This window comes from Anser brachyrhynchus, assembly GCF_964034855.1.
Source record: "Anser brachyrhynchus genome assembly, chromosome: 5".
In the NCBI taxonomy this organism is placed as follows: Eukaryota; Metazoa; Chordata; class Aves; order Anseriformes; family Anatidae; genus Anser; species Anser brachyrhynchus.
The window spans coordinates 19,446,232-19,454,155 of NC_137699.1; the positions used below are offsets into that span (position 1 = coordinate 19,446,232).

A 7,924-nucleotide genomic window follows, 5' to 3' on the forward strand; every position below is an offset into this window, starting at 1 on the left:
TCCCCATTGCCTTTGACCTTAGGAGCTTTTGCCTCTAATGAGAATAAGTACTGCAAAATCATGTGAATAAGATTAAACTTACGCTGTATCAGTGATATTACATGGGTTCTGCTCAAGCTTGATACAAATACTAGTTAAAATCCATAAAACAAGATCACCCTTTACTGGCAATACATTTTTGTGTGTATTCATCTGCTACTGGGAACAGAAAGACTAATGTCCTTTTTTGTGCATACTACAAGAACCATGAAATGATGCTTTTGAATCACTTAACTTCATTGCTGGAAATGGAAACAGTATTTATAAAGAAGGAGTACTGTTCTGTCTGTTATGTTGAGCTACAATCATCAGACACCATTATTAAGACATTTGGCTGCTATTTCAAAGTAGCATTTAGTGAACAAAGTACAATTAGTATGGAAATACCTTAAGAAATATAGGTAAAAGTCATTAGGGGCCTGATAGGGTTTTGCTAGTTTGAAGTATTAAAGTCCATGTGGCATCCATTAGTACATACATCTTCTAGTATGTGCAAACTCAGTTGCGTTGCAGAATTTGCTGCTATGCATAACCCCTTTGGATCGCTAAATGAAAATGTAATTTCCGCACCCAGATCATGAATTTAGGACCTAAGTGTACTTTATCTCCGCTTTAAATCTGAGATTGTTACTAATAAGAGCAGTTAATTGGTTTGTTCTCCCTCTTTCTTTGCAAGAAATGCAGTTTACCAGGAGCTTCCATCAGACCCGAAAAGGAAAGCTTTACGCTCCCACAGGATATCCTGCGGTATCATGTAGGTAGTGGGTTTCTCCCAGCGTCGACATGATTATGTGTATCATTCTTAATGAGTTCCTTTGCAGAAGTGTGCTGCATTTCAGAATGATGTTTTATAAAGCTCTGTGAGATTTGATATTGAATGTCATTATCACTAATATGGTTTTAAAGACCTTAAGTCTCAAAAGTCTTTCTTGTTAACTGTAAACACCTTCTGGTGCTCCACCTCTGTAGTTTTCACAAAGAGAAGATACTTTTGAAATTGCTGGGCTTCTCTGGGCTTTAGACTTTTTTTTCGTTATGAAACAGACCAAAGTAGCAGTGGTATGTAACCATACTTAACTTAGTTTTTAAATTGCAACAAGTGGTCTCTCAAAGGGTAGTATATACTAGAAATGCACTTTAAAAGATGCAGCAAAAGTCTTGTTTCCTTCATACATACTATAACAAGTATTTTTCCCATTTTCTATTGCATCATCTTCAGGGGGTAAGGCCTCTATTACACATAGTATATTATGCTGAGAGATGAATTGAAAGGAGACCATTCCTGACCTCTCTCTGAGTCACAGTTCATCTTTAATTTTATATTCTTTCACCTCTAGACAGCCTGAACTTCTGGATATAGTACTGATGGCAACACATGCTGATTAATTTTGCCGTGACCTCTGAATATCACAAGGCCACATCATTTTCTTTCTCTTTCTAGCACCTCGTTCTTTTAGTGGCACTTCATTGCAGCTAAGAAGGTTCTTCAACATGATAGTGAAACAATGAGCAGTGTAATGTGGTGAAAGTATAGGTTGCTGATCATAGACGCTATCTGCAGTCATTAATTTCCGTGAGAGCTGTGTCTGCTTTAGATATGTGTGAGTGGGCATCGTGACTCCCTGTCTAACAACTATTTTGAAAGGTTTGAGAAAGACGAGTTGTCCTCCGGGAATACCCTTTTTAGTTTAAGCAATTGTCAGATTACTGGTTTTGTTGCATGTATACTCCTACAAAAATCAGGCAAGTCTAGAACATGTTGTTGGTAACAGGCATAATAGTTAAGTCAGTTGCACAGAACATTTTAATTCACTGTATGACTCATCTGTGCTAGTGAACCCATGTATGTTGTTGAACGTTGCACACCCTTAATGCTAAGAGAGGAAAAAAAGGTTTCCTAAGAGAAAACTTCAGGATACTTTACATTCTACCAAAAATAAGAGTAAGCAGTTTCTTCAAAGGTGTCTTTGTCAGGACTTGCGTATTGGCTGCTTTTCTGTTTCCTTTTCTGGTCTTCCTGAGTGTCTCTGCTAAACTCAGTCTTGTTTCCTTCACCTGCGGGAGAACTCATTTGTAAAGTGAGAGCTGGGTGATCCACTTGTGTACAGACTGCAAACCGTGATCACTTAGCAGGTCACTGCAATGTTTCTTGCCTAGCTGAAAGTGGAAAATTGCTTCCTACCTGTTGGGTGTCCTTTAGATCTTTGCTTTCCAGCTTAGGTAAAAATAAGTCTTGCAACTTTGACTTGAAGACCTCTATTATTTCCATCAGTGATGTTGACAGGGTGATTGATTCATAACCTGGCAATTGTTGCTAATCTAATGGTTCAGTTTAGTTTCCCAACAGCTCTGTTACAAAGCCAAGTTGATATATGCAGGCAGTAACTGTTACAGTGACCAGGTCACATGCAGTGTTTATAAATTAATGCAGATCAGCTGTATGTCCTTTACAGCCACTAACCAACAAATAATTATTGTGTATTTTTAGAGCTAAGGCAACTCTAGCTTTCCAGTGGCTGCCTACAATCTCATTTTCAATTATTTTTACATTTAGTACTCATTCTTCATAATAGATGATTATGTAAGCTTTCTATTTTTGTCCCATTCTAGCCATGGCATATGAATAACTTTTAATAATCTCTAATAGCAGAGAAATTGCAAATATACACTTCAGGGCATTTTCTTACTGAGATTTGCTAATGTCTGCAATTCATAAAGACCTCAGTGGTCAGACTGATTGTTCCCCTTCTGTCATTCAGCCTTGCATGGTGAAATGACATTCAGAAGCTTGCAGCTAATTATGCTTGCTAATAAGTACACTTCCTTTAACAGTGATATTAGCAGAGAGTATACTTGGCATTTTATGCACAATGCTATTATTACTAGAATACTAACAAATAGTTACATGACCCAATCCCATCCAGGCAACCAGACAATTTTTCCCAAATGTCTCTAAATCTCCAGGGAGTGTCATCTTGGGTCACCTCATGTAAGGCCTTGGTTTTCTCCCAAATATTTTTGAGATCAGTCTCAGATTGCCCCATTTGGTCTACATACATACAGCAACTGGCATTAATTATAGCGTGAACCCCTCCTTGCAAGGAGTAACAGAAGCAGCACCTTTAGATTCTGGAATACTATCTTTGACAGACTCGTCACCACCTCTTCTAGTGCCTGGATCGCATCCAGAGTGTTATTTTCTAATTCTTCTACTACAGCTGATATATTTACAATAGCTTTCTCTAATTCACTCACCCCTAACCAAGGGATAAACCACATCGCAAACCTGTGAAATGCCCTGTTCCTTTTCACTAGAGGATTAGCTGGAGTCCTCTTCGTTCTGTGTATATGGGTCCCAAGGGGACTTTGGCTTTGTACATCTTCAGTAATAGTTACATTTGGAATTACTGCCCCCAGGGAGCAAGCTTCCTTCCATTCTAGGGTCAAGCACCTTCCTGGCTTTATGACCACATAGCCAATACCTTGCCTTTCAGGACTAGCCATTCAGTTATAGGAAGATTCCCATGTTGTCTCTGGTGTGCATTATATATATTAGCATTCCCGTAGCTACCATATTTGGTACAATATAGATAATTCCCTACCTCACAGGTAACATTTCCACATTCAGGGTCAGTATTATTGCCCCCTGAACTTCCGTCAATATGAAGAATGATATACATATTAATACAAAAAACAGAATACCCTGGCAACATTCTAATTCTGTGTAATCCAACTCTTTTTCCCAATTACACGTGGTATTCATTATTTTTTCTGAAGGAGAAGTTAAAGGTTAGTTTACAACCACGATTCACACCTCCTCCTAATTTTTAATTTTAAAGGTTCTCTATAGGAACATTCTCTCAGGTCAAAGCAAAAGGCTTCCGTTGTGAATACTTTTTGATGGGAGAAATTAGCAACGTAGGTGTCAGGTTAGGGTCATAATTAGGGTTAGGGTCGTTAGTGCTTGGAGAGAGAACAAAAACAGAGTCCTGTTGTGTGTGCAGTTGTGTAAAGGCTCCCAAAGGGAGTTCAGGTCTAGCAAAAGGCTTCCGTTGTGAGCACTTTTTGATGGGAGAAATTGGTGATGTTGGTGTTGGGTTAGGGTCATAATTGGGGTTAGGTTTAGGGTTATTAAGGTGTCAAGGAATGATGCATAACAGGGTGTACTTGAGCACTTTCTCAATAGTGTATTCAACTATGCAGTGTCTTCGAATCAGAAGAGAAAGAAGACTGCCAAAATTTTGCTCTTTCTGCTTTTTGAAGAGGTTCAAAAAGCTGCAGTACTGTCACACCATGTGCCTGATTTGTATTTATTCCATCAACATCATTTTCTTGCTTATATGTATACATGAATATGTCTCCTGCCCTCCTTTTTTAAAGACTTTATTTAGCACTTTAATGAATTCAGCAAGGAACTGGACTCTGCTCATGATTTTCTTATTGACTAGTGTAGCCTTTGGCAAATTGCTTAATATTTGCAACCCTAGTTTGAAAAATGGTGGTACTTATTCTTGTAAAACGCTTCTGGGGGAAGCTGTCTTTAGAGTGAAAAATTGCTGGACAAATCCTTATTTATTTATATTATACCTGTCTGTCTTGTTGTTTTTTTTTTCTTCTTTTTATCCATGTTTAGTTCCTCGGGCAGATGGTCAATTCAATAATATCTTCATGGTACACTTGTCAAAATTATGTTCAGGGGACTCTCTGTGGTATCAAACGTAGAGGGGAGGCAGAAGGTGGGGAGCCAGATAATCTTGGACCTAAATTCTTCTCTACTGAGGGCAAGATACGGTGGTATTTCTGTTGTATAGCAGAATGTCTGAATGAGCACGTGGCAATGCAAGGAAAAGGTGATGTCTTATGACTCCACAGATACAACGTGAACTATATTGGCTTTAAAGTAAGAGAATACCATTGTTTTTAGGAATATTAAAGCAAATACGAAGGTAATTGTCTTCTATTTTTTAATGGAAGTAAAATTTGGATTCATGCCAAATCAACATTCAGGGGAAAAAACGGACTTCGTTGGTTGAAAAGGTGCCGGTCATTGTATCTGCATGAAAGAAACCATGGATGAAATCTCTGAAACAGTTTTCTCTGCTTTCTGAACACTGAGTACCTGGATAAGCATGCTGAGTTTTTGCATGTTAAAAGTCAGGAGATCAATACTAGCAATAATACAAAGACTTGCATTTTCACCACACTGTTTTGAATTTGGTTTCATTAGAAGTTTACAGAATAGTTTAAAAAAAAAAGTGTTGAATATTTTCCTTATCTATTTCGTTAAAAATTGCCAATCCAAAAATGTAAATGGACATAATTTAAGATAAGAACGTAAATGCATAGAGACCAGAGAAGCTCTCAGAGCAACACCATGCCAACTACGTTGTAATGTTATGAGCTACTCATGGATGCATTTGCTGTTTGGATAGAAAGGTATAAAATCTATTATATTTGACATCTCTTTGAGAGTGTCCTTTTTCATATTTCCTGATTCTTGCTGATTTAAAATCTACTTGAAATCTGTCTGTTTAAAAACTATGGTGCCAATTTGATTTTCTTTTCAAAAATAAACATAATGCTGTTTTATTATTATTATTATTATTGATCTTGCAAAAGAAAAACCACAAAATTTTATCCAGTATATGATGAAAGGAGTAGACAGGCTTAAGAAACCTTAGTCAGAATCACCAAAATGATAGTGTTATGTATAGAAAGGTGTTTATGGTCAAATAAGATAATGCTTATGTAGGGTGCACTGTTGAAGAATGATTTAAATGGGCAACAGACTATTAAATGTAGTTAAATGGGCACAGTGTAAATAATGTTCTACGAATCTGAGTCTGTAACAAAAGTTGTAGTACCACGACAGTGCTTTTCTCGAATTGCAGACTTGGGTTGTCAGCAGCTGGCTGCAGGCTTGCCGGGCTCTGTGTTCATAGCAGTGCTGGTAAAGACCATGTCTGCCATAATTAAGTATATCCAGAGATACAAACTGAAGAGGCATGGAGCCGTACAAGACTCAGACCTGTACGTTTGTGTGTCTACCTGCAAGTGCCTACATGTGAGCTGTGTGCCTAAAGTGAACAGTCACTGGGGACAACTTGTTAGTGCAGTAGTCCCTTGTCATAGGGGCAGCCTCCTGCTGCCTTCCCTAGCAAGTTCTTACAGGGCATGGCTCGTGCTCAGGGCACAATCTGTGCAAAATTACTTCAACGCAAGTCCAGCAACTCCAGGGCTTCTTTTCTTGGAGCTTTGATGCTGCGTTTCCTTGAGGTTACACTTATGCACATTACTTGTGCTTACTGGTGGCTGTTCCTCCATTTTTTGAAGGATCTTGGCCAAAATAATATTTAAGAAGTTACTTAGATTAACCAGTTCTCCCATCTTTATTCCATTCACGGTTTTGTTTTTCCATGTTTTAATACCCTTTAATAAAATAGCATATTCGATCTGTCATTTTATACACACACAAAAAAAGGAACTGTACGTGCCAAATACAGACACAATGGATCATCTCAACTAGGAGCAAAACATCAGATTTCTCTCAGTCAGCTATTTCCATCGGAGCCAGCAACTGTTTCAAGGAAAAGATTGCATTTTCTCTCTTTTTTTTTTAACCATACAAATCTCATTGCATTCAGGTAATTAAAATGCCGTAACAGTTTTCACATTTCGTTGTCTAATTAACAGCAATAAAGGCCACACTAAATCAGGATGAATCTGTAATTTCAGCACTAATCACACAAATGTGAGTGTCAGCATCATAATGAGATGCACAAATCTGGAGGTAATGAGGCTGGGCTGTCTGGGAAATTAGAGCAAGTGCTGGCACAAATTGTACAGCAAGGTTTATTCCCATTTTATTAATTATATGCTTGCACAGGGAATTGTAACCAACCCAAATTACTGTAATTTGCAGAATTCATGCACCATCTATGAACTTGACATCTGAGCATGAGGTTGGTTCCCCATCCTTCCCTCAGTGCAAAAGTGACAACAAAACCTCCAAACCCTGTAATGTGTATTTAGGTGTGCAGACTTTGACATTCAGCACGCACATGCATATTGCAAAGCTGATGTCACTAGTGGTGATGGTACTGGAGAGCACCGTGTAGGACATCAAGGTTTTCTAAGACAGAAGGGGGTTTGAGTAATGCTGAAGCTGAATATGACAAATACAAACATTTCAGGCATGGATAGTGACTGGTGTAATGTAATTCCATCTCTTACCAGTGTACTAAGCCTCTTTGAACGATGAACTAGAAAATGCCAGCTTGACTGTTTTCTTTTTGGCTAGGTGAAAGGCTGCAAGCATGTGATTTTGTGTTCTAACAAAGTGTCCGGGAGCCACAGACTGAAAAATACTCATTCAGACTTGCTGATTCATATGAGGTCAGTTGGCGTTACGAACAGATCATGTAAATTCATCTGTTCCATGAATCAGGATGATTAAATGAATTGTGCTGAGTCTATCCCGAGGACACATTTTCTAGGTAAATTGGAGGTTTCTACAGTGCCTGAATTGTCCATTTTTTGTTGGTAGGCAAGGATGACCGGTGTTTTTCACACTGCAATCTTTTAGAATTAGTTAATATTCAACACCCAAATCTCATTCCTAATTTTTCACAGATGGAGGTGGCTGGAGTAGTAGACGACTGAGTATTTGCCAAGCAGTTCCCATTCTGCAGCCAGCCGCAGTAATAGCATGCTACTTAACTTAACGCTTATTTATCTAGTGAAAGAGAATAACCGTGACTTGCTTATATCAGAATTTAATAGCTTAAAAGTTGTTCCAAAAAGCATGGATGTTTCCTCTGCTGTAGCCGTGTTGAACTGCACTGCAGTGATACTTTTTTTTTTTTTTTTTTTTTTTTTTTATCAG

General features: G+C 38.2%; 1 protein-coding gene across 8 annotated transcripts in view; it reads left to right on the forward strand.

Moving 5' to 3' along the window:
• The window catches only part of CHID1 (chitinase domain containing 1), a 106,590-nt gene that overhangs the window by 63,050 nt on the left and 35,616 nt on the right, over positions 1-7,924 (forward strand). The window lies entirely within an intron of this gene.